At 35.1% G+C, this 26,480-nt stretch overlaps 1 pseudogene; it reads left to right on the forward strand.

Moving 5' to 3' along the window:
- The first annotated feature begins 12,455 nt into the window (after positions 1–12,455).
- Positions 12,456–14,767, forward strand: LOC143407761 (leucine-rich repeats and immunoglobulin-like domains protein 1; annotated as a pseudogene).
- Positions 14,768–26,480: the final 11,713 nt, after the last annotated feature.

A 26,480-nucleotide genomic window follows, 5' to 3' on the forward strand; every position in this document is an offset into this window, starting at 1 on the left:
ACACCAAGGTTTACTGCCAGATTATGCCATGGTGACATCCCTGATGTCATGGCTGCATTGGTCTCTGAGTACCTAGGTGACTGAGTATGAGATAACCTCTTAGGCCTCTCTGTGAAAACAGGGCCCCATGATTTTTTCTAAAGTAATTTTCCATTCGAAACCTTTGAGCTTGCAATGAATGTGGTTTTGCAAATTTCTGAGGTGCCTCCAATTCATCTTTCCTATTGTCTCTGTGAAAAGTTTTCAGTATTTGGTATTTAGCCTAAAATATTTTAATAAACGTTACTAATCTCTGTAACTAAGTACCACATACTGTGGGTTAAAATAACTAAAATGCATTATCTCAAAATATTTGAGGCTACAAGTCCAAGATCAAGGGGCTATGAGGGTTGGTTCAGTCTAATGGCTATGAAAGAGAAACTTTCTGTTCTTCCATCATGGTATCTGGTGGTCTGCTGATGATCTTTGGTGGTCCTTTATTTCTGTTGTTTCATCCCAATCTCTGCTGCTAAATTTGCATGGTGTTCAAAATTCCTACTTTACGTAACAACACTATTTTTTTTTTTTTTAGGGTCAAGTCTACTGTCCTGTGACCTTGTATTAAACTGCAAGCACAAATTGCATAGAAATTGACCTTTCTGCAAAAAAGGTTAAATTCTGAGGGACTGGGTGTTAGGAGTTTACCACATGAATTTGAGGAATAGACAACTCAATTCACATGTAATTACAACTCTTTTAAATATTTTTTATACTATTTTAGAATTTAAAATGATTGATGACATAATGTGAAGAATGATTTTGAAAGGTGAGAATAGAAATGGATAGGATGCAGCAGGATTCCCATATGAGTAAAATTTGAAGTAAGGAGAAAAATTAAGAATGAAAAAAAGCAAAATAATAGAAAGATAATACTCTCTTGGGTCAGAGTAGTGGAACTACAAATGAATAAGAATGGACTGTGTGATGAACAGAATTTACTAACCACTTTGAATCTCTTGATGAGAAGTTTTAGGCCTGGGAAGTCAAATTGAAGCAGAGACAACTTACAAGTTTTGTGGAGGCAGTTATAGTGGTACACTACCTACTTGAGCTTTCTTGGATTTTTTCCTTTTTTCTTTTTTTCCCTCCTCCTCCTCCTCTTCTTTCTCCTCCTCCTCCTCCTCCTCCTCCTCCTCCTCCTCCTCCTCCTCCTCCTCTTCTTCTTCTTCTTCTTCTTCTTCTTCTCATTCTCATTCTCTCTCTTTCTTGCTTTCTCTGTCTGCAAATAGAATCAAAGATATTCACATAAGAAAAATCTGGCCTAGAAATATCAATTTGGAGAAAGTGAAAATATAATGACAATTAAAGTGATGAAAATGAGGAACTCTGTTCAGAATCACTGGATATAAAGCCTGTCAGAGAACTCTATAAAAAGGAAAATATTTCAAACGAATGACTAAAGAGGCAAACCCCAAATCACAACATCACAGTGTTACAAAATGAAAAGACGATTTTTCAGAAAGGAATGAGTGTGCAGTAGAATAATTCTTGAAAAGAATCCAAGAAAAGTAAGGATTATGATATAACTACTAGACTTAGAAATAGGAGTGACATTTCATTCATTGTACATGCAGGAAAGAGAAAGGATGAAAAGTAATGCAGAGAGGAACATTTTGGAAAATTCATTTCTCTAGCTTTTAATATATCTGTGAAGAAGAAATTGAGATCATCTAAATAGAATTTAAATGGATGCAGTAGAGTAATAGTTTGAAAGAGCTGAATTGGGAAGGATGAAAATATTTCCTGTGGTCTTACCAACTTAATGCAGCTTTGAAACCGTAAACTTATAAAAATGTTTGGAGGGTTTGTGTCCTTTTATTTACAGTGTAATTTTTATATTGCAAATACTATAGAGAAATTTTGGATCAACATAGGAATTGTGTTTTTACTAGGCCAATGTGATTAAAGACCAATGGGATAAATGTTTCACATGTTTTGTGAATAGTTAAAATCACTTATGTCCCATGTCAGCTGAACAGAGAAGTAAATTAAACTTGGCAGATGGTGATAGAAAATATATTCAGGGACTGGACATTTTACATAGAGAAGTTGTAGACAAAGAATCAAAATGAAGAAATTAAATAGGAGATAGTGGTCAGAGAAATGAGTATCTCTATATACTATTTTATAGGTTCAATGCTCTAGATATTCATTGTTTTTCTATGTGTTCAGAACACTGTTTTTGTTGTTATTGTTGTTTGTTTTTGTTTTGTCTTGTTTGTACTAATGTTTGATTTATAATTCAAAAGCATGCATGTTGTGGTAGGAAAATTTCATGAAGACAGACAAATGAAAAGACAGTTCTTATGTTAACTGCTTTTACTATATAAAAAGTTCAATTTCAGATTTTTGGCTCTGCAAATGATTGTGAGTTATTAAAGTGAACAGAAGTCACAGGTACTGGTCTCTCTGTGTCCTTTTCTTCTCTCTTATTCTTTTTTTTATATGATTTTTATATTTTTACTATATTTTTTATATATGATAAAAATATACATATTTGTATTTAAGAAAAATTATTGAAGCTTTCATTATTTATGGTGAGCTAAAAGATTGACAGATCATAGATCATATGCATATAAGCAAACTCATAAATAATCAAAATGAATACAATGGTGGTTGCTATCGTGAATGCCTGACATGTGAATATTTTCATCTGTATATTGTTGTGCTTGCTGAGAATAATGACACCTATTTTTACACATCCCATGGAAGAAAACATAAGAATATACTAGAAATTGCATTCTTCAACATGATACATTGAAGAAAAATAAATAAATAAAGGAAGAAATGTATCCACCAATGCTATGAACCCTTGGGAAAGCATTCAGTGATTAAATTTATGCAAACTCTTAAACAAAACAAAAGCATAAAAGTTGATGGCCTGGGACACATTATTTAAAGTTAATGGGTATTATAAAGTAGAAAAAAATAGTAAAGGCGAGATTAATTAAAAGCTACTACATTTTGAAACCAATTCAAGAGAATTCAACTGAAATTCATTGCTTGGCATCAGCAAAGTGCATAAAAAATGATTTTGATAGTCTTAGAGACTTGCTTTCCAGTATAGTAAACAAATAATGCATGGTTACAAATTCTATTCATTTCTAGATTTGTATTAATAATAGAATAGTAGGACAAAAATGTTACCAATACATGAAAATATTCAATAATATATTGAGAGGAAATGTGGTGGAAATGATAAAAAGCACAATCCTTGCCAACAGAAAGAACTGGTTTTATTCCCAGGTGCACTGCATGATAACTAGGTAAAACTCTGCTTTTGGGGTATTGCATTTGCAAAACTGCACAATGATGTTTGCCTGCTGTTCAAGAAAGCTGATCTAAATGAGAAATTTTCTGGAAAGTGTTTGGCAAATGATATGTCATGGCTGCAAACAGTAAACTTTCCTAGATAAAATATGAAGAATAGAGTCTATTTATTAGCTATTTTATATTATTGTTTTTTCAATTACCATTGTTTATTTCATAACAATCAAATGATACATATGTAACAAAAAGAGTAAGTTGATCAGGTATTCTATAGTATTTATATATTCTAATATAATTTTAATCATTGTCTCCAATGAGCTCTACAATGGTTCACTATGTATTTTTTATTTCCTCAGACTTGGAATCTCATTCCTATTGAATAACCATAATACAAATGTAAACATCGATCCTATGAATATTTCAGGAGAATACCTGGAAATATATTTATGCCTATGTAGAAACTAGTAATTTTATAACTTCTTAACATTCATTGCCTTCAATACCTAGAATATATTAGGGTAAAAATTTGAAGCAGATGTGGTGGTGCAAGCCTGTAATCCCAGCTACTTGGGAGGCTGAGATGGGAGGATTGCAAGTTCAAAGCTAACCTCAGCAATGGCAAGGTGCTAAGCAACTCAGTGGGACCCTGTCTCTAAATAAAATAAAATTAAAAAAACAAAACAAAACAAAAAAAAGACGGGCTGTGGTTGTGGCTCGGTGGTTGAGTGCCCCAGGGTTCCATCCCTAGTATAATAATAATAATAATAATAATAATAATAATAATAATAATAATAATAATCAACCAACCAAAAAAAAATGACAACAAGAACTAAGTAAAAATCATACATACATACATATGTATTTATGTGTGTGTGTGTGTATATATATATATATATATATATATATATATATAGAGAGAGAGAGAGAGAGAGAGAGAGAGAGAGAGAGAGATAGAGGGCAAACTAACTAGCTTTCAGTGTAGCACAACTGATTACTTTGTACTTCATTAAGAAAACAAATGTTGTCACATATTAATGCATCACAAAAGAAAGATGGAAAGGTAGGAATTAAGAAATTAACAGAGTGTGGGTACTAGAATTTGGAAAACAGAGCATAGTGAAATAGAGAAACCAATGAATAACTCATAAAAACTGTCCTGGAATTTTAGAATCTGATAAGGATGGGAAATTGAGACCTTATTTGGCAGAGAATAAAATTTTCCCATTTACAAAGTTATTTTCTCTAGATTGAAAAATACATTGATGCGTCATTATTTTAAATAACTTTAAGTAAAAATTTAAACCCTTAAAAAATTCCCCTTTAAAGATAACTACTTGTGTGCATGCAGGCATGGTCCAAGAGATGGGGATATCTTTTGTTGAAAAGTATGTTAACTATCAACTTTTACACATGAATGTTATTATTTAAAGTTGGCATGTTAACTTCCTTTGGAATAATAGAAGCTTGAAGGAAATCAATCAGGGGATAGTCTCGTGATAAGCAACTGTGGGACAAGGGAAAGAATCAAAATTGGGCAGAGAGAAAGGTGGAGGTGAAAGGTAGTCATAGCAAGCCTTTGCAAAACGTTGGAACCACTCCAGAGCTGATGTGTTCTTTAATGGTCTCCTGAATTTGGAGAGAGTGACTTGGGTATTTACAGCTGAATGTCATCCAAGTAGTGAATATAATCTGCTCTTAGGAAAGGAGATATGGGTTTTGGTCTATTAGAGGGCAATTTCAGAAGCTGAAGGAATAGCTCCTTCAGTTGCAGAAAGAGAATTAGAGCAATGTAACAGCACAAGTGACAGACTGATAATGAAGAATGACAAGATTACATGTGATGTAATCACCAACCTCTATAGCAACACTCCTAGGAAGCCAAGGCTGGACCTCTACAGCTGTTTACTTAAAGAATCAGGACTTAGTCAATATCAGTTAAGTCATTATTGTTGTTGTTTTGTTTTGCTTTTTGTTCTAGAACAAAAGAGAAAGGCAAACATGCTCACCACACCAAGAACATAAAATAACTACTTCCAATTAGCCCCCTCGGCTTCTGCGTGCCTACATTTTCTAATGAGACCTTGCCTGTCCCTTCGCTTTTTTTCCCGCTATGAAGCTTTTCCTTTCCTCACCCTGTTTCTTTGCAAAAGGGAAGTGATGGTGACCACTGCTTGTAATGTTATAGCAAACTCTGAATATATAGTCTTTCTTCTCATTTAGGTAGTGTTTATTTCCATCTGTGCTAAAAATTGCAATAGAGCATACCTGAATTCTTCTCTTTTCCTTCTTAGAAAATGTTCTCACACTGTGCCTGCCTTGGAGTCTTCAGCACACACAAATGATGGTTACTGAATTACTTGCTATAGCAAGCTCTGAATAAAATAATTTCTATCTCTCCTCTTTCAGCTGTTCTTTGTTTATCTCTGTAGTTTTTCTTGGTTCTACCAAGACAGTCTATGTTACCCTTAAATGACTGCACTATGTTATCTCATTTGTCTTTCTACCTAATAAAAACATTTCTCCTATAGGAACCTAATTGAAATCACTAGAGCTTCTCTTTAATCCTTAACTTACTCTTCTTGTCTGAAGTCATTAGTAACCATCTAATTACTAAGTGTGTTTGTATGTTTACAAGGACAATATTTACTTGATACTTCAGATGCTTTTGTGCCACTGAACTCACACATATTTTCCCAGATTTTTACAATAGCTCTCTATTTTTTTTAGGTTATTGGTTATTTGTATTTATACATGACAGTAGAGACCATTTGGATAAAATTATGTATGCATGAAATGCATCTTATTCCAATTAGAGCCAGTCTTGTGGATATGGACAATGGTAATATTCACTATGGTGTATTCATTTATGTACATAGGGAAGTTATGTCAGATTCATTCCACTCTCTTTCCTTTTGCTATCCCCACTCTATTCCTTTCATTCCCATTGTCTAATCCACTGAATTTCTATTCTCCCCCACTCCATATTGTAGGTTAGCTTTGCCATCTCTAAGAAAACATTCTCCCTTTGTTTTTTTGGATATTGGCTCATTTCACTTAGCACACAGAGCTCTAGTTTTGACTTTCTTGGGCAGTCATCTTTGTATATGATTTTATACCTAAATTTTTGTTGGGAGAAAAGTTCCTTTCTCCCACTGAGGGATCATATATCTGCATTACTCCCCCACCACATCTCTAGACCTCAGATTGTGTGAATCTTAGAAATACGAAAAAAATCTTAGAAATCCAAGAATGCCATATAAAATAAGTACATTTCAAAAAAGGACAATAGAATGAACCTGACATAACTTTCCTATGTTTATATAGGAATACATGACCAGTATAACTCCACAACATGTATAACTACAAGAATGGAAAGTTATATTCCATATATGTATGATATGTCAAAAAACATTCTATGATCATGTATAATTAAAAAGAACAAATAAAAAACAAATATACATGTTGAAAGAATAAATGAATGTATAAATTATTTGTACTGTTTGCATCTTACATTCATTTTTCTTCTTTTTTCCAAACCATTGATGTTTTGTGTTTTTTGGTGAGTGGAGTTCTTATTCAGGCAATTATTCAAATAAAAAAATAAATAAACTGTCCTCAAATTCTTTATTTCTACCAACAGTAATTAATCATCAAGTAGTTTAGTTTCTATTTCTTAATTAATTATCGAATTTGTCTTCTTGTATACAAGCTGAGACCTGGACTCTTCTTTCTTCATAGAACTGTCTGTTCTTAACTGATATGTACCAAGTCTCAAGACACAACAGAAAAAATTTTCTTACACCTAAATTATGTTCATAATTGAGATGACATATAAGATGCTCTTGAGATATAACCTAAAATTCAACTTTTTTCGTTTGTCAGTTCATTAAGCTTCTATTAAGAAAATGCAGAAGTATGGAAATGATTGAACGCAGGGAGCCACAGATTGTAGGTTGTGAGTGAACAGATTATATTCACCCTGATAAACATTATTACCCTTTAGAACATACTTAGTAATTATTGGTTGATTTTTCTGTTACATATAATTTGCAGGATTGGCTTTACTCATTTACTCATTTAATGGAAATTATATTGGAACTTGATCTACATTTTTCAGTGTAAAGAAAGTCTCAGAACAGAACTTATACATGACCAGTGTAACTCCACAGGAAGAAAATATGCAACATGAGTATGCAAAGACACAACATATAGTTTGTGACAAAATTTTGAAATCCTTTGGATATGCATGATTTACCCCCAACGCAAATCAAACTACTTCTGTAGTATCCACCCAGCACCAGGATCTTTTATTTTTAAAATAAGTTATTTATTATATCATAATACATACTATTTTATCTGGTTGATTATAATAATCATTTTGCCATCATTTTAAATGTTAAAAATATTATATAAAATATATACATACAGCAGTCTTTGAGTAATATTTCTCCCAATTTCAAGATTTTTCTTCACCAATATTTCAAACTCATCAAAAAAGTTGAACAAAATCACTTTATTCCTATAAGCCTATTTTTCCTTTCATGCATTGTAGGATAGCCAAAAAATCAATTCTTTCCCTTTTCTCTCTCTCTCTCTCTCTCTCTCTCTCTCTATATATATATATATATATATATATATATATAAATTATATATATAATTATAGAAAATTATATTATTTTATAATTATATAAAAATTATATATATATAATTTTTTTGGAGGGGGCTTGGTGGTGGGAGTGCTGAATACACTGAGGTTTGAACCCGAGGATGCTTTTACCACTGAACTAATTCCCATGGATTTTTTTTATTATTATTATTTTGAGACAGAGTCTCATTAAGTTGCTTAGGGACTCCCTAAATTTCTGAGACTTGAGATTTTCCTGCCTCCGTCTCCCCAAACACTGGAATTATAGGCATGTGCCACTTTGTAATAATCCTTTTTGTTAGCATCTCCTTTCTTTTTCAATTGTAAAAAGTCAAATTCTTAATTCTATATAATTACTGATTTTGAAAATACTTTTATCTTTCTTTACTACAGCAGAAAAAAACTAGGGCATATATTAGTATTGCTGCCTTGATTTCACTTACACCTCAATGGTAACTAAGCATCAATTTTCATTTGGAGAATAAACACTCTCTCATTTTTTATGATCTAGTGAAACTGACTGTGTCCATTCTTAGGAAATAAAGCAATTAATTTCTATTTAAGATTGTCAGTGTAGAATTATGAATTAAAATGTTATGATGAAAATGAAAATTGTCAGACATACATTCTGAGAATAAATGGTATAGGTAAAATAATGTGATAAAAAATAATTAATAACAATAAAAAATCTTAAAAAATCCATATTTCAATTAGGAAATTAGTAAAACATAATTGTGTTTTTAGTTTATAGTAGTATTTAAGGAATGGTACTTTACCACATAAAGTTTACCTATTAAGCACTTAAGGGATGTGCTGTATAGTAATTTTTTAATATATTGAATTAATATAATTTGTGTTTACTTTGTTGAATAGATTACAGATATGCTCAGGGGTGTAGGGATAAGCAGATTATAGTAATAAAATTTTCTGATATACTCTATTAGAGGGGAAATTCATAAGAAAAATAAAATTTAAATAACATTTTCAGGCACTGCTCATAATCATTGTGCCAGGATGTACTTTTCATCTTAGACACTATTTAAATATTAATGGAGACCATTGTGAAACATCTATTTTATGGAATGTTTAATCACATCCTCATAAAACTTTTCTACTATTTTCACCTACTGTCCATGGCTATGATTTTCCTATTGTAAATATCTACAAAATAATAATAAAATACTATTTAAAAGATGCATTAAGAAATACTTTCTACCATTAAGAAACTCTAAGTCATTTATTATTTATGAAGTATCCACATGTTTGGAAACTAGTAAAAATTCACTAATTAAATAGGATATCATTACAAAACCTGTATAAGCTTTCCCTTGAGCATTGACAATTCTTTATGCAGGTACATTTTAGTTGCAGAGGTAAGTTTGGTGACTTTCTACTGTCATTTTATTTGATGGCCCAATTGTAATCATAAAGTAGTATCTTCATCTAGGCAAACAGTAAAAAGATTACTTCCAATAGTTTAAGTAGCTAATTGAAGTGTCCAGATGTAAAGTATTTCATCATTTTGCCCCTTTGTTCTATAGAATCATTGATTTTTAAATATACATTTTTTTGGGTAGTCTGTAGCAATAAAAAATACACTGAATAATTTATCCATCCATTCCTATTTTTAAAATATAAGCCCAAGGACTTACAGATAAATATTAAACAACCTTATAGATTTTTTCTATCTTAGAAAAAATACATTTTTATACATAAATATACACACAATTAAAAATTAAAAACTCTAGTGGTATAAAGATATAATCAGTCAAGGTCACTCTATAACAATAGTGGAAAAAGACCCCTGGAAATTTTACAATCACAAAAATAACTAAATGTCTCAAATTTTATCTGACATTAATGGTGAATACCTTTTTAATTGAAACTCCATTCTTAATATAATTTTCCTACATCCTCATTTAAATATATATAGAAATCTCAAGTCATCTAATTATCCATCATTTGAATTCAGCATTAAGTCTACAACTGGCCTCAATTTCTATATACCCTCTTTAGAATCACCTTTAAAACAAGACCCATCAAATAATAAGGTTCTTGTAACCCTTCTAACATTATGGCTCATTGCTCCTCTGGTTTATCTTCTTCTTTGCTGTAAGCTTAAATAAATATAAGTGCATAGGTGAGCTGTTATTGGTCTTTAAAAAGTATGGAAATTCTACATAGTTTGGTTGAGAATTTCACTTCTGTTCCTGATTTGATAATATAGTACATATCTGAAATTTCTTGAGTTTCCATCCACTATGTATAATCCTGCTTTGAGTACTAAGTTCTATATTTAGTACTCTCAAGAGCATGTGACCCATTGTCATTACATAGAGTTTCAAGTGTAGGGAGAATCTTTTTTCAGAATGTGACTTAATAGTACACAGGAGCCAGCCTGAAAATTTTAGTTGCTTTACATCAGGAAGTTCATTTTTATAGCACAATATCTGATGGGACATAGAGCATACGTGTGGATAGAGAAGATATATGTAATATAGGCGACCAGCATTCATCCTCACCCATGTATTGTATTCACAAGCTCCATTAGCACCAAAATCCCAGTGGATGTATATTTAATGAAAATTCAGCCAATGAATGTTAAAATAAGGAAGAGGGTCAAGGCAAAATTTGCACCAGACAGAGTTAATCAAACAAGAAAACTTTAATGTAAGGGAGAAAAACAAGAATGTATTCTGAAATCAACTCTGCTAAAAGAAGTAAGGAGAAGGAGGAAGAGGAGGAGGAGGAGGAGGAGGAGGGGAAGAGGAAGAAGAGTTTTTTTTAAGGCTGGTTGGGAAGAATTTTGTGAGTCATCCATACTTATTTATTAGTCTTACTGAGAAGAAAAGTAAGCATTTTTATACCTTCATGGCAATGGATTCTTTTAAAACTTGTATCAAGTAACCCACCATATTTATACTCCTATTCTCTTATAATGACTGGAAGATAGGAGCACTGTTTTATTTCATGATTATTTTCAAAGAAACAGCTTCTTCATGCTTGATAAAGCCAGATCAGGGTTGTAAATTTGAAAGAGAAATTTTAAAAGATTTATATCTTGAAGGGGAAGAATAAAACTTGTAATTAAGAATTTTCAAAAACACTAAATACTCCTAGAAAAGAGTGGTTGATTGGATCCCTAGAATCAGAAAGGGCTTCTTAGTTATGTGTTACTTCTAAGATTCTGTGCAGGTGCTAACAGCTTAGAAGGTCAAACCATCCCCTTGAAACAGCATGTTGATTTTTAGCATAGAAGAAAGACAATGGTATTTGGAGAAAAAATTAATAAGGAACTTAATCAAATTACTTCTTTCTCATCTTGGTTCTGTAAATTAACCAACCATATGTCCAAAGTGTTGATACAGAAAGGATGGGAAACACAGGCAACTCATAGATCCTTTTCCTTTCAGTCCTAACTTGCTCATTGGTAGGCGAAACACAGTGTTGATAGATTTGTACATACCAAGAAGTGAAATGAAGGACAGTTGGGTGAGTTTTATGCATCATTGCCACTACTGTATTAAGAACCTATGCATCCACTAGCAGTAGGCTTATTCTGAGTGCAAGGTAACAATCCTACATTACCATTTCCCTACATTTCCTACATTTCCCTCTAAAGGGAACAGTCCTACATTTCCCTCTAAAATCCAGTTAATGCTCCAATTCTATATAGGTGACTTTATTTGGGGAAAGGGTCTTCACAAAGTGATTAGGTTATATGAAGTCATTAGGATGGGGCACTGCCCTGATTAGATTATGATTTTTGATGAATAGGAAGATCTCTGTATCTCTGCCTCAGTTTCTTTTTCTCTTTGAGGACACAACCAGAAGTCTGTCATCTAAATGTTAGTGAAAGAGCTCTCTCCAGTAAGGCACTATGCTGATACCCCTACCTCAGACTTCCAGCCTCCAAACTGAAAAAAAAAAAAAAAAAAAAAAAAAAGAATTATTTTGCTTAAGCCATCCAGTTTATGGTATCTTGTTATTATTACAGCCTAACCAGAGAGAACTGATAATACTGACATTGCATAATGTAAATATAAATGGGAAAATATATACTAATTATTCATTTTTAATTTTTTTTTAATTAGAATGACATTGGAATCATGACAAACTATAGATAGATATATTTTAATACTTATAAGAGCACATATTTTCTGATGTTTGAACAAAAGCACCTGGATTTTTATTTCACATGAAGCCCCCAAAAACTATGGAGCTTGGACTTAAATTGGGTAACTTTTTTCCCCCTGAATCTAGGCTCTGAATATTCCATGGAGCCTGTTAGTGCTAGACTTCTTTAGCTTCTAATACCTTGAATTCTACTGGCTGTATTATTGGTGAAATTTAACTGCTAGCATTCTAACATAGAATTCCAACTACCTATCTGTTTTTTTCTTTTTAATTTTTATTTATTTATTTATTTGGTGTTTGTTTGCTCAATGTCTTGAATTATCATCTTTAAGAGAGGAGTCTGGGGTGGGGGCTGAGGTCCCGGATGTCGGGTCTGGCTCCAGGGGTCCGTGACAGGAGAAGGTGCGCTGCCAGGAGCGGCCCCGGTCTAGGCGCCCACACGAGGGTGCGACCCGGGAGGACGCTGCCGCTGCCTTGGAGCCTCGGTCCCGGCTGCCTGTCCCCGGAGCCGCCAGGGCGGTCCCCACAGCGCCCACCCCGACCCCGCTGTCCTGGTCCTCACCTGAGGGCTCTCCTCAGCGGAGCTGCTGGTCACAGCTGGTGGGTTCTGATCTGCAGGGTCCTGTTCAGGATGCGGTGGCTTCAGCCGTGTGGCCTGCGCCGCGACCTCAGAGGAGAAGAGGTGGCCTGACCCGCAGGCCCCGGAGAGGGGAGGGCGACGAGGAGCCAGGAACCTGGACCATAATGAGATCTCAAGCACAATACAGGACACCAGGGGCACCTTCACAGGCCTTGACAGCCTCAGCAAGCTGACTCTCATTGGGAACAAGATCAAGTCCATGGCAAAGAGAGCATTCATGGGGCTGGAAGGCCTGGAGCACCTCCACAGATCATCGTGCAGCCAAAGAGGACAACAGCCAAAGTGGGCAAGGACATCCAGTTCACGTGCTCAGCAGTCAGCAGCAGCAACTCCCCCAGACGTTTGCCTGGAAGAAAGACAATGAGCTTCTGGTCAATGCAGACACGAACTTCTCCCATGAACGCGTGCAGGATGGGGAATGATGGAGTACACCACCATCCTGCACCTCCGGCCTGTCACGTCGTGGCATAAGGGCCACCACCAGTGTCTTATCACCTACCACCTTGGCTCCGCCTACTCTCATAAGGCCCGGCTCACGGTGAACGTGCTGCCATCATTTACCAAAAGGCCCCAAGACATCACCATCCGGACAGGCACCAGGGCTCCCCTTGAGTGTGCTGCCACCGGCCATCCCAAACCCCAGATTGCCTGGCAGAAGGACAGAGGCTGAGTCTTCCCTGCGGCTCAGAAACATCACATGCATGTCATTCCAGAAGACAACGTGTGTTTTCATCACTGATGTGAAAATGGGCATTTACAGCTGCACTGCCCAGAACTCAGCAGGCTCTGTGTCAGCGAATGTCACCCTGACTGTCTTAGGTTCAACCCCTGATGTACTCCGAGTGTGTGTATGTGTGTGTGTGTGGGGGGGGGGGGGGGGTCTTAAGTAGCACCTAGGGCAAACGCTGTGGAGTTGCTCTTTGGAGCCTAGGGGTTAATGGAAGGTGTTTCTACTGTGTAAAATTTGGGGCTGCTTTTAGGATTCTTCCTCTTTTTAAAGAAAAATATTTTTGGTACTGGGGATAGAACCAAGAGGCATTGAGCCACTGAACCACACCCCCAGCCATATTTTGTATTTTATTTAGAGACCAGGTCTCACTGAATTGCTTAGTGCCTTGGTTTCGCTGAGGCTGGCTTTGAACACACAATCCTCCTTGCCTCGGCCTCCCAACCTGTAGGGATTACTGGCGTGTGCCACCACATCTGGCTCTATCTCTTTAAAAATACTAAAGGACAGTGCAATGCCAGAGCCTTGAGCAACTGGAGACCAGACAGCATGCAGGAGGGGTGTGGTCTTAGTCGAGAACAGGGACACAGGCCAGTTTGGGAACAGGAGCATCTTTGTGACCTGAGATAGGGAATCTGCTTCTCTGACAGAAGCTCTGTGGTGGGATTGTGCCATGTCTAGAGAACCAAGCAGACCCACTGCGCTGAGGCCCCCGAGTGAGCGTGAGGTCTCTTGACCTCTGGCAGAGACCCCATCCTTGGTGGTTCCCTTGCAAGACTGTGTGGTGTCTGTTGAGGAGATGGTAGCCCTCCAGTGAAAAGTGGCCAGCAGCCCCTCACCCGACATCACCTGGCTCAAGGGTGACCGCCCACTGAGCCTTACCCACAGGCGCCACTTCACCCCTGGCAGCCAGCTGCTGGTGGTCTAGAACATGGTGGTGGAGGATGCAGGCCCCTACACCTGTGAGATATCTAACTCCTTGGCACAGAGCGCACTCACAGCCAGCTGAGCATCTTGCCCACACCTGGCTGCAGGAAGGATCATTCTGACGTCTGTGGTGTGGGTGTGCATCATCTACCAAATCAGGAAGAAGAGCGAGCAGCACAGCGTCACCAACACAGGTGAAACCTTTGTGCCACCAGGTGTTCCAAGCTACCTCTCTTCTCAGGGGACCCTTTCTGACCAGCAAGAAACTGTGGTCAGGACTGATGGTGGCCATCGGGCCAATGAGGACATCGAGAGTGATGGGATGACTCCACTAAGAAGACGAAGCACTGCTGTTTCCAGCACTGGTCCAGGTCGCGTCTAAGCCTGGAGGCAGCGCAGTGGAGCAGGAATAAGCCTTCCTCAGGGACTTCATGTCCCTATTTAGCCACTGAAGCTGCAGATGCCCACTTCCTCTCACACACCACATGGGTCACTGGACCACGTGCTGTTAGGTGCCACCTGAGGGTCATTGAACATAGCGCCTGGTTAACAGGAAGAATGCCTGTCTGCACCTGCCGGAGGTGCTTTTTAGACAGAGCTCTAACCTTACACCACAGGAACTGACCCCAGGGAGAAATGCCCACATGCACAGCTTTTGTGCCCACACCCCACTTCCCCCTTCCCCTTGTCATTCTTTTCAAATTGTAACAATCTCTCTACAGCATCCACCACCAGGTGGTAGGAAATGACACATCATATACAGATCAAATGCAAGCTTTGCCAGGCTGGCTGTGGCACTGCAGGCACATTTATTAAGGGGTTCTGAGGGGCTGTTCAGAGTCCCACCGTGACACACATTCTTCTTTGTGGCACCCTGATGACAACTCCAGCCAGTCTGACCCTGGGTACCAGGGTCACAGTCACAGCATCTTTGGGCTTCAGCACAGGTTCTGCTGCTGCCCAGAAGGCAGGGCTCTCACGGGGGCCCCTTTCTTCATGGAAGTGCACGACTGGCATCCACTCAGGAACTCTCTGCCCATGTCTGACAGCCGGCAGTGGGTCTGGTCGTAGGCACCCAGAAAGATGAACCCTCCCAGGCTAACAGATGCCATTCGATGGAAGACACCCACAAATAATCCTGAGGAAAGAAGAAGAGATTCACAATGAATCTGTGTCAAACTGGTTAAACTCCAATGCCCACAGTGTGCTAAGGGTGGCCAATTTGGAGCCAGTGAAGACCTGTGACCATGAGAAGACTGCTACTCTGAGCCTCAGTTCTCTAGGACTTGTGCTGGCGTGAAGACTTACAAGGACCCACTGAGTGCAGACTCCAGCAGAGGTATCAATAAATGAGAAAATGAAGTCTAGAGAGATGAAAAGGACTCAGGCGTTCTGGTCCAATAAGCACCCCACAGCTGGCTGAAAAAACAGGCTCTTCCAAAATCTGACATGGGCCACAAGGGTAGAGGATACCATTCTCTGCAATGGTCCGGATGCAGCCTGAGCCTGGACCTACTAGAAGCCTGAAGCTGGAAATGAATGTGACTACCAGATGCAAAGAGAGATTTCTGGGCTTTGAGGAGCTGGCATTCCCCATAGAACCAGGTGCTTTGGATTCTTTCCTGGCTTTGCCACTAGCTGCCCCCAAGACCCTGAACAAATCACTTCCCAGGGATCTTCCTCTGTATGGGTGGAAAACCAACAGTTTTCTGAGGGGCCTGGACACACTCAGCATGGGTCTAAGGACACGGGCTTACTTATCTTTATCAGATTTCTTCTTCTTGCTTTTGCTTCTTGGGTCATTTGGATCTCCAACCTTGACCTTCACCATCCGCAGCTCCCCTCTGGCTTGTTTTGGGCCCCTTGGGGGTCACAAAATTCCTTCCCCTTCTTTTCCTTTTGGATGCCACTTGCTTTGTCTGCCTTTGATGTCCCTTTGGAAGGCATGGAGGGCTTTTCTGATAAAATAGCTCCCTCTAAGCCTTCCCTGATCTCTGGCTGCTGCTTCTTCTTGATCTTGGGGGTTGACTGGTCTTCTGACAACTTCCGTTACAAGCCTTTCTTGCTGCTTCCCTTGGTGGCATGTGCTGAGAGAGGACTTGGGGTCACAGACCATTGGGAGCTGGGACAAATATCATATGGTGAGAGCTGAGAGGATGCAAGGGAAAATGCTCATCCTTTTACAATGCTATAGACAGGAGGGCAAGGTCCAGGGGTCACTCTGCCCCCAACATGCTCCAAAGTTCATGCCTTCCTCACACATGGACCTTTCATTCAACTTAGAGCTCTTTTGTCTTCTTACTCAAATCCTCCACTCAAATAAGGGTGGGGAAAAGACTAAGACCCCAGAATGTTTAAGTGAGGCCCTCTCTACCTATGAGATGAAAGGGAAACCAGGAGGGAGAAGGAATCTTTTAGCAGGCTGACCATAGCTGGGTCAGAAGATCTGGTCTGTGAGTCTGACTTTACCACCAGCATACGTGATTCCATCCAGGACCTAGCTCCTCTCAAAAACTCAGTTTCCCTGCTTGTAAAATGAGTAAATGGATGAATAACAGGTCCCTCTGTAACAAACTGCAGATTTAAAATAAAAGTGAAGGGATTGTAAAAAAAAAAAAAAAGAGAGAGAGAGGAGTCTGTGGAAAAGAAATGCGCACAGACTGAACTGATTCAATCTTCATCTTCGTTTCTGTTCTAATGGCTCATAAATTCAAGGTACTCCAGAGCAACATACTTGGGACAAACTTAGAACAAATATTGTTTCAATCCCTTTTAAGAACTTCCCTCCATGCATTTTTTCCCCCTAAGAACTTCATTTTTATAGTTTCAATTGCTTAGAACTGTGGTTTTAAGGAGAATCAAAGTTGAAGGTTGTTGGTATTTGGTCCCATTCCAGTGTTAAACTGTTGTGTAAACATCCTTCTTACTGAATACTGTGGTTCTCAATGGATCCATTGGATCATCTCCAAATCTGCATTCCCACTGAAACTGATGGATGTATCCTGCAAGTCTTCACAGTATAATTTTAATTGATGTGTTCATCTTCCTGAGTTATTAAAAAAAAGAATACTTCAGATTTATCATATAAGGTGAGCACATACATGAACAATTTAGCTCTTCAATTCACTTGAACTCTACCTTAGAACAAAAAGGAAACATAATCCCAAATATCCAAGGGTCTATACTGTTTTACTATATATTCAGGCTTCTAAATAGATTTAGAGTTACAATTTTGCCTTGTTTACATAGAAAATATATTTTTTTTAACGATAGGACACCATTATTCTTGGTTTCCATACATTTGGGATGGAAGTGATTTAATTGTTTAGTGTTGAGGAACTGTATTGTCAAGGGCCTAACATATTTGTTTGATAATGATTATAATGACTTTTGAATTTCTGTTCTTAAAAGGGATTTTTTTCCTAAATTCAGACTTAATTTATTTCATATAGAAAAGATAATTATGATTTTATAGTCATCATTTTATATCTATTTCTAGCCAGCTAACTCTCATTTTCTCCTAACATTTTATTATGTTCAATAACATTAAATATTTAATAGTTACATTTTAATTTACATATTATATTATATATTATATAATCATATATCATAGATTTCTCTAGGCATATAATAGTCAATAACTTTTGAATGGTATAAAAAATAAAATGTTTTAAATAAAATAGCCTTTTTAAAAAAGCCTCTGCCTATGTTATAACACAAAAGAAAAAGTCCAATGATGTATTTGAGTAATGACTTTGCTTACTCTATTGCAAATCAAAATCAAAAGATCTTGTCATTAGATTGGAAGATGAGAAGAAGGGGTATAATATATTACTTACAGAATTTTGTAGATCTTAAACTAATATGAAGATTACATATAATGATAGATAATTAGATACATAGGTAGAGTTGTAAAAGTGATATAAAATGTGTTTTTTGGAGAATGTAGTATTTTATTTCCATCTTCCAGTTTTCTCATCTTGCTCTATCATCTTATAGTATGTCTGGATTAAATTTAATTTTTCAGATCTTGGTTATACTACAAGACTATATAGATTTATTTTGGCTTAACATCTTACAAATTATTTCAATTTAACTCCTTACAAAATTACAATTTTGGCAAGAAAAACATTTGACCCCTCCAGTGAATGACAAACTTGGCATAGATTCCTTTTTGTCTACTCAACAAATACTCAAGCAGGAATAAGACTGACTCTTCACATACCAATCACAGTCTTTCATCCACCCATCCATTTATTCAACATGTAATTCATGTTATTATATACCAAGAAGTTCAGTGATTAAAGCTGAGTTTTATGTTTGTACAGTTATATCTTATCAGAGTTAAACAGACCATGAATCAAAACAGAATCATGTTAGCTAATATGATAGCTGAAAAATTTTATACATAAAAATAAATAGAATAGAGCAAACTAAAGAAAACTGAAGTTCCAAGAAAGAGAATAAAAATAATAGAATTTTAGTGTATTCCTCACTGAGAAAAAGACTTTTGAGGGAAAAAAATAGAAAAAATAAGACAGCTTTGTTTTATATTTGTTTCCTTGTTAAGAATAGGCTTTAAGGAAATAGTTGTGGAAGCTAGAAACAGTTTTCCTAAAAGACTCTTGTCTTTTGTAGTAATCTACATGAAATAATTTGGAGGATCATATAGTAAAGATAACAACAGAGATGGTGAATATATTTTTAATGTCATCCAAAGATGGTATCCCATCTCTTGGTAATAGTGAGAAAGATCTGATATTCCACCTTATTTTAGGAGTAACCCACATGGAGTACTAATACATGGCCAGGCTTAGGAGTGTATGGAGGAGATCTTTTGGACTCTTCTCGTCCCTGTTGGGTATTATATTGTTTGTGCAAAAATGTAAGTTACTCTGTTTCCTGCTTTGTCCTCTTTAAGTAATTCAATTTATCAAAAAGCTTGTTAATTATTAGTTGTCCAATTCATCAACAACTTGATTTAAAGTTGACCTTGGTCAGTCTCTAGGAAAAGGTCAAATCTGTAATAGCAAGAAAATAATTCAATTCATGTATGTAGAAGAAAATATTATTTAAGATTTGTGTATATAAACGTGATTGTGGATTGACAAAAGGAAGTACCATTAAAGAAAGTTTAGCTTCTCATTTGACTATTTGAATTGTCAAATTGAGACAAAGAGATTTGCTTTGCTACTCATTATTTGTTTAAAATTCATAGTTTTTTAAGCAAAATTCAAATTATGATGGTTCCTGTGTTTATTTCAAATAAAATGATGGGTCATAGAAGTGGTGTTTACGTTAAAATATCTCTTAAATATTAACTAAGTATACTTTTTAAAAATTGCAGTGACACATATATATATATATATATTTTGAATACCAAATTTACAATAATCGTGATGAAATATCTTAAAGAAAAAAGTAAATAATTTATGTCAATAATTTTAACTTTTTTCTATTTTAAACAAGAATATTGAACTTCAAATTAAATGATTCTAAGTGTCGTTTCTGGCATAGTGTTCTACAAATAAAATGCCATCTGTTCCATTTGCAATCATCATAAAAATAAGCATAAAGTAAATCTGATTTCTGAATCATATTTAAGATATTTGCAAGAAAATTTTCAAGACATTTTGTAGATTGAAAAAGTATACATAAACAGTTATAATGAGCAGCAATAGTGACTTAATACAGGTAAACTAGGTTTTTATTTTTTTTTCTCTATATTAAAAAGCAAAATATTTTGTGATGATATAACTATTTTACATTCAATGATATATCCTAGCATCTAAGAGTAATTGTTCTTAACATCTTCCTAAACTATAAATTGAATATATCCACATAGTATTTCTTCAGTGATTTAAAAGGTATATTTACTCTTTATATTTGTTCAAAGAGTACAAAATAATAAAAATGCATGATAACAAAAACAAAACAGGTAAGGAACTCTGCAAAATGTGCACACTAATCTAAGAATATACAAATAAATGCCTTCACAAACTTAATTTTTGTCACAGAGAATGTCTGCAATTCTGCAGATATATCTTTGAGTCTTATGAATGCAAACTGAAGTCAAAATTAATCTTTAAAAAACTGAAAATTATAATAGGGCTAGGGTTGTAGCTCAGTGGAATAGCACTTGCCTAACATGTGTGAGGCACTGGGTACAATTCTCGGCACCACATTAAACAAATAAAATAACGATTCATCAACAACTAAAAAATATATATTTTTTAATTGAAATTTATTTAAGAAATGTGATTGTAGTTCTTTTAATATCAAAAATTGCACTTCATATTTCTAATCACTTAATCTCAATAACTATGATGGTTTCCATACAATTGTAATGTTTTTCTAAGCATTTATTTTATATTTGCATTTCTTTACAGACAAATACTATTATCTTTGCATGAATAATAAACTGTTTATGTCTATTTCTATATGAAATACACCACCTAAGGTTTCAAAGACTTCTATTTGTATGCATAAACATAGACGTGCACTTTTGTATATACATGAGTGTATAACTGTATGTGCATGTAGGTGTTCTTACATTGAGATACATTGTTTACATATTAGATTTTCCTGTAACTATAAGGTTCTCATGAGAGAACAATAGGAACAGAACTTTGATATCAATTCCTTTTCTGTCCAAGTGCAAAGATTTTCCAGTTTAGTTTTTTTTTTTTTTTTTTTTTTGGTTACAGGCTCCCTTTTGACACTCTAGGTAAACTTTATCAGGAAGCAGCAAAGTATGAAAGACATTACAAGTGGACTTTAAATGCAAAGTTTATCATTTGTTCAAAGAGTACACAAATATCCACAAATAGATTCAATTTATAAATAACTCAGAAATGTTATGAAAAATGTCATCTTAACAATATGGAGACATGATACTTCAATAGTAACACATGAATTGGACTTCAGGGGATGGATAAAATTCAGGAAGCTATTATTAACTTAAGAAGAAATTTACATTCAGCATTCTTTTCTGTAACAAAGGCCTAATCCCTACTCTGCCCCAGCTATGGTTTCCCCAGAAATTTAGGCTTGGAGTTCCAAGTCCAGCATCTGTAACAATTCAGCTGTTCATTCAATCTGAATATTTTATTCCAATCAAATATAATTGAAACACAACATATACCTAAATAAAAATCTAATGTGAAGAATTTTTTGCTTGTTTGTTTTTGGAACAAGAAATTGAACCAGAGGCACCTAACAGCTCTTTCCCAGCTCTTTTTATGTTTTATTTTGAGATATGCTTTCACTAAGTTGTTTAGGTCCTAGCTAAATTACTGTGTTAGAGTCTTATCAGCCTCCACCTTGATCTGAGGAACATAGCTCCTGGGAATAAAGGAACTCTATTGTTAGACAACCTCAATGTTTCATTGAGCCTAAACCTACCCACATAACAGTAACTTTATACAATGGACTTTCCTGAAAGCTACACAAAGCTCCTAACATTGCACATTGCAACTTAGTATGTAACTGAGGAATAAGCTACATAATAATGTTACTAAGTCTGTAACCTGCCTAGCAATACAATGAACAATATGTACTGAGGATGACAATGACTTAATCTATTGATACAAATAAAGTTGGCAGCTTGGCCATTCTGCAATTTTGCCATTTTTCCTTCCTCTGCATCCTGCAATTTTGCCATTTTTCCTTCCTCTGCATCTTGTCTCTGTGTCTTTATTTTCCTTACACTAAGTACTGATGATACAAAAATAAAGTGCAAAATAAGTTATGTTCTAAAGAGGATTAAAATCTGTTTGATTAAAAACAACAAATCTTATTATTATTAAAGAAGGTGTTTTGGTTGTATCTTAGGTATCCCCCCAATAAGCTCATGTATTATCCTTTGGAGCAATGATCCATGGTGGAATTATTCAATTATGAGTCATAACCTGATCAGTGGGTTAACTGACTTGATAGATTTAATAATTTGAAAGGATTATCAGGTAATGATTTTAGGCAAGTGGAGTGTGCTTAGAGGAAATAGGTCACTGGAAATTTATCCTTGGAGATTATATTATGTCACTGGCTTCAATTTATTTGTTTCTTGATCCATTCATTTTGTGTAAGTTTGTGGTAGCATTCCAAATTAACTGATATATACATATAATAACCCCTGTTCATTAAATCAATAATACTTTAAAATAATGATCTATTTTCACTTATATACTTTTAATTAATAATAAATCTTAATTAATTTTGATATTCTTAATCCAGAAAATTAAATATTTACAAAGCAGTAAAAAAGAAAACATGCTGTATAGGTAATAAATAAAAAGAAACTTTGATACAATGGCTCATGCCTGTAATCTTAGTGGTCAGGAGGTAGATGGAAACAAGAGGATTACCAGTCCAAAGCCAGCCTCAGAAATTTAGCAAGGTCATAAGCAAATTAGGGAGACACTGTCTCAAAATGAATAAAAGGCTGAAGGTGTGGCTTAGTGATTAAGAGCCCCTGGATTCAATCCTCAGTACCAAAATAAAAAGGGGAAATGTGGGTGATAAACATACTTACAAAAAATTACAATGAACACATTGTGAGGCTAACAGATATGCAAGAGAGATTTGTAGAAATTTGTATTAACTTTGTATGTTAGGAAGTTTAAAACAACATGAGCCAGGTGTGGTGGCATATATCTATAATTCCAGCTACAAGGGAGGCTGAGGCAAGAGTATCACAAGTTTGAGATCAGCCTGAACAACTTAATGATATCTTGACTCAAAAATTAAATAAATACATACATAAATAAATATATAACAAGGGCTGGAGATACAGTTGTGTTGCATCTGGGTTCCATATCCAGTATCAAAAACAAAACAAAACAAAACATAATAATGTGAGTGCTAACCGATGGGCAGGCATTTTAAGCTTCCTATCTATATAAACTAACCAAAAGACGTAAATGAGTCAGACTGAGAAGAGAAAATCCAATATTAGCTGGAATGAAAATTACACATTTAAATAAAAGTGGACAAAACAGGAAAGATATACACCAACATATACCATAAAAAGTAAAGTATAAAAAGAGGGGAGAAAAGAGGCAGAAAATATTAAACATCAACATGGCTGAAAACTTTCTAAGTTTAATGAAAAATAATAACCATTATCACTAAATCAACTCCATCTAATATATAAATGAAAAGAAATGCACACACAAGGGATATCATCATCAAAGTGCTAAAAGTTCAAAAAAGAAAAGAAAGTAAAGAAAGAAAAACAAATTAGTAATAAAAAATAACTTATCAATTCTAAGATAAATAAAATAACATAAGCAACTAATGACTTTGTATTATGGAAAAAATAATAATAATTAGAGCAATGCAGAGGACCTCTCCTAAGGCTTCAGCTCCCAAAATTCTACCATCACCAAGTAGTGTCACTTTAGGGTCATTGTCATTACCACAGAAACCTTTAAGAGATATTTATTATCCAAACCATAGCAGCATAATTCCTGAACCAAGGTGGAATGGCTCATCCTTCTTCCTATTCTGCTATTGAATCTTGATGCTTTTCTGTGAATAATACAGTGGTTTTGTGTAACAGTGCTTAAGTATTCTCTTTCAAGGGTCTCATACTTTGGTAAATGGATTTGTGCAAATCATTCTGACAGACTTAAGAACTTCTGCAGAAATTAGAGTTCTCCCAAATCTTTCTCCAATTACTAACTGGTGGAGGGAACTCCCCTTTCAGTAATTAATACTGTGCAAAATATTCTGTTTTAAAAAAAGAAAACAATAAACAGTGTAAAAATTAAAGATAACAAATAGGAGAAGATATTTGCAAGTCCTATATCTCATAAGGAGTTAATTTCCAACATATATAAGGCACTGCTTTAACTCACTAGCAAATAAAAATATCAACCACCAATTTAAAATGGACAAAGGACTAGAATACATATTTCTCGAAGCAGCCATAGAAATGAACCAACAAGTATATGAAAGAATATAAAACATTACTAATTTTCAGAAAAATACAAATCAAAACTAAAATGAGATAACTCGCACCTGTTAGGATGACAATTATTGAAATCAAAAGCAATGTGCAATTACCAAATCTGGATAATGAGCATATCCATTGCTTTATATATTTATCATTTCTTTGTGAAGGGAACATTAAAAAAATTCCCTCTTCTTATTATTCTGAGATATACAAAACCTTATTTTAAATATAGTCATCTTACTGTTCAAAACACAAGAAAGAAAACAATAGAAAATAAGTGTAGGAAAGAATGGGGAGGAAGTGGAATCATTATGCAATGTTTCAAGACTCTAAATTAGTAAAGCTGGTATAGAATTAGCGTAACTTTTCTTAAAAAATAAAAAATAGAATTAACATATGACCCAACAATATAACCCATTATGGTTTTTTTAAAAAACTGAAAACATATCTTGAAGAGTACTTGCATTCCAGTGTACTATGGTACTAATCCCAGTAGTCTAGAGGTGGAAATAACCTAAAAGTCCACATATAGTTGAATGGGTAAAGAGATTAAGGCATAAGCATATGATGAAATATTATTGAAATAAAAAAGCAAAATCTGTCTTATGTTGCAAGAAGAATGAAACTTGAGGATTATGTACTAAATTAAATAAACCAACTACAGTAGGATTCTATTTACATGAGGGAAACCAAACTCATCAATTCAGAAATTTGAATGATGATTTCCCAGAAAGGAGAGAGAGGAAATAGGAAGTTGTGTTTCAATGAGTGAAAAGTCATAACCACACCAGATGAGAAACTCTTGGGAACTTGCTGTACAAAATCATGTATAATTTACAATGCTGTGTTGTACACTTACAAAGGTTTCAAGTATGAAAGTCATATTTTTACTTTCATAATTTAAAGAAATTACAAATATAAATTCTTGCATGAATAATTATTTGTACCTGACTATAGGGGTATATATTGCATAGAAATGTTGCATTTGTGTTACTAGAGTCTCTTGTTCCCTTAAAACCTTTGATAAAACAACTACATTGAGTAGTCTCAATAACAAGGAACTGAAGTAGTCTCTGGGAGATACAGATGAGTGATACTGTCAACAACAATGCAAATTCAGAAGCAGATTTCTTTCCATTTGAGTCTCCAGAAATGAACCTACCTATAGCCACAATTCTGATTGCAGTTTGCAGAGTGTTCAGATAAGCCATGACCAAGACTAGGACCCATAGAAATTATGAGATATTAAAATGTGTTTAAGTATTGAGCATGTGATAATTTGTTATTAAGAAAATTAAAACTAATAAAGATTCTAGTTCATGAAGGTGGAATATTGCTAAAAGAAATATCTAAAAATGTGTGAATGACTTTGGAAATGGGGAGCAGATGTAGATGGGAAAATTTTTGAAGAACAAGATCAACAAGAACAACTTGGACACACTGTTAAAAATCTGTATGTTAAGGCTGCAATTAAGGCAAGATGACTGCTTGTACATATCTGGATCTGAAGGATGCTATAGGTGAAACCCCCAAAGTAAATAACAGGCATGTTATTAGAAAAAAATTAATTACATTATTGGCTGCAATAATGTTGAAAGTTGAGATTATGCCTAATGAGTGTAATATTTACAAACAGAGTGGAAAAATACTGTCTGGTTTCTTCTTGGTATTTGTAATAAAATAGAATAGGAATGAGATAAATTTCAGGAGGTTCTGTAAAACAACAACAGCATGTGATGATTTGGGATATTCTCAGTTTCTCCAGATGGAAAATGACGCTAAAATTTACAGGTGTCTTTTTAAAACTCCCAACAAACATAGTTACAGAAAAAGACCAGAAGATTAAGTTACAAATTTTTCTTAATCCTCAGGAAGGTTGAAATATGAGAGTGTTTAGCCATTCAAATTGCTTTACAAAGAGATTAAAGGTATGCAGAAACCTGCTGTCAAACTGTAACTTATCTGGCCAACTTGGGTTCTTTTCCTTTAGCCATCTGAGCCAGAACTCCAGATTAAGAAGACTTTATCTTAAAATTATTATGGATAGGTGTTTTGTGTAATGGAGTAAAACTTAGTTAATTCCATGGGAGAAATATAAAGTTCTTAAGAAAATAATTTTAATAGAAACACTGTTAAT

This window comes from Callospermophilus lateralis, chromosome 10 (genome assembly GCF_048772815.1).
Source record: "Callospermophilus lateralis isolate mCalLat2 chromosome 10, mCalLat2.hap1, whole genome shotgun sequence".
NCBI lineage: Eukaryota > Metazoa > Chordata > Mammalia > Rodentia > Sciuridae > Callospermophilus > Callospermophilus lateralis.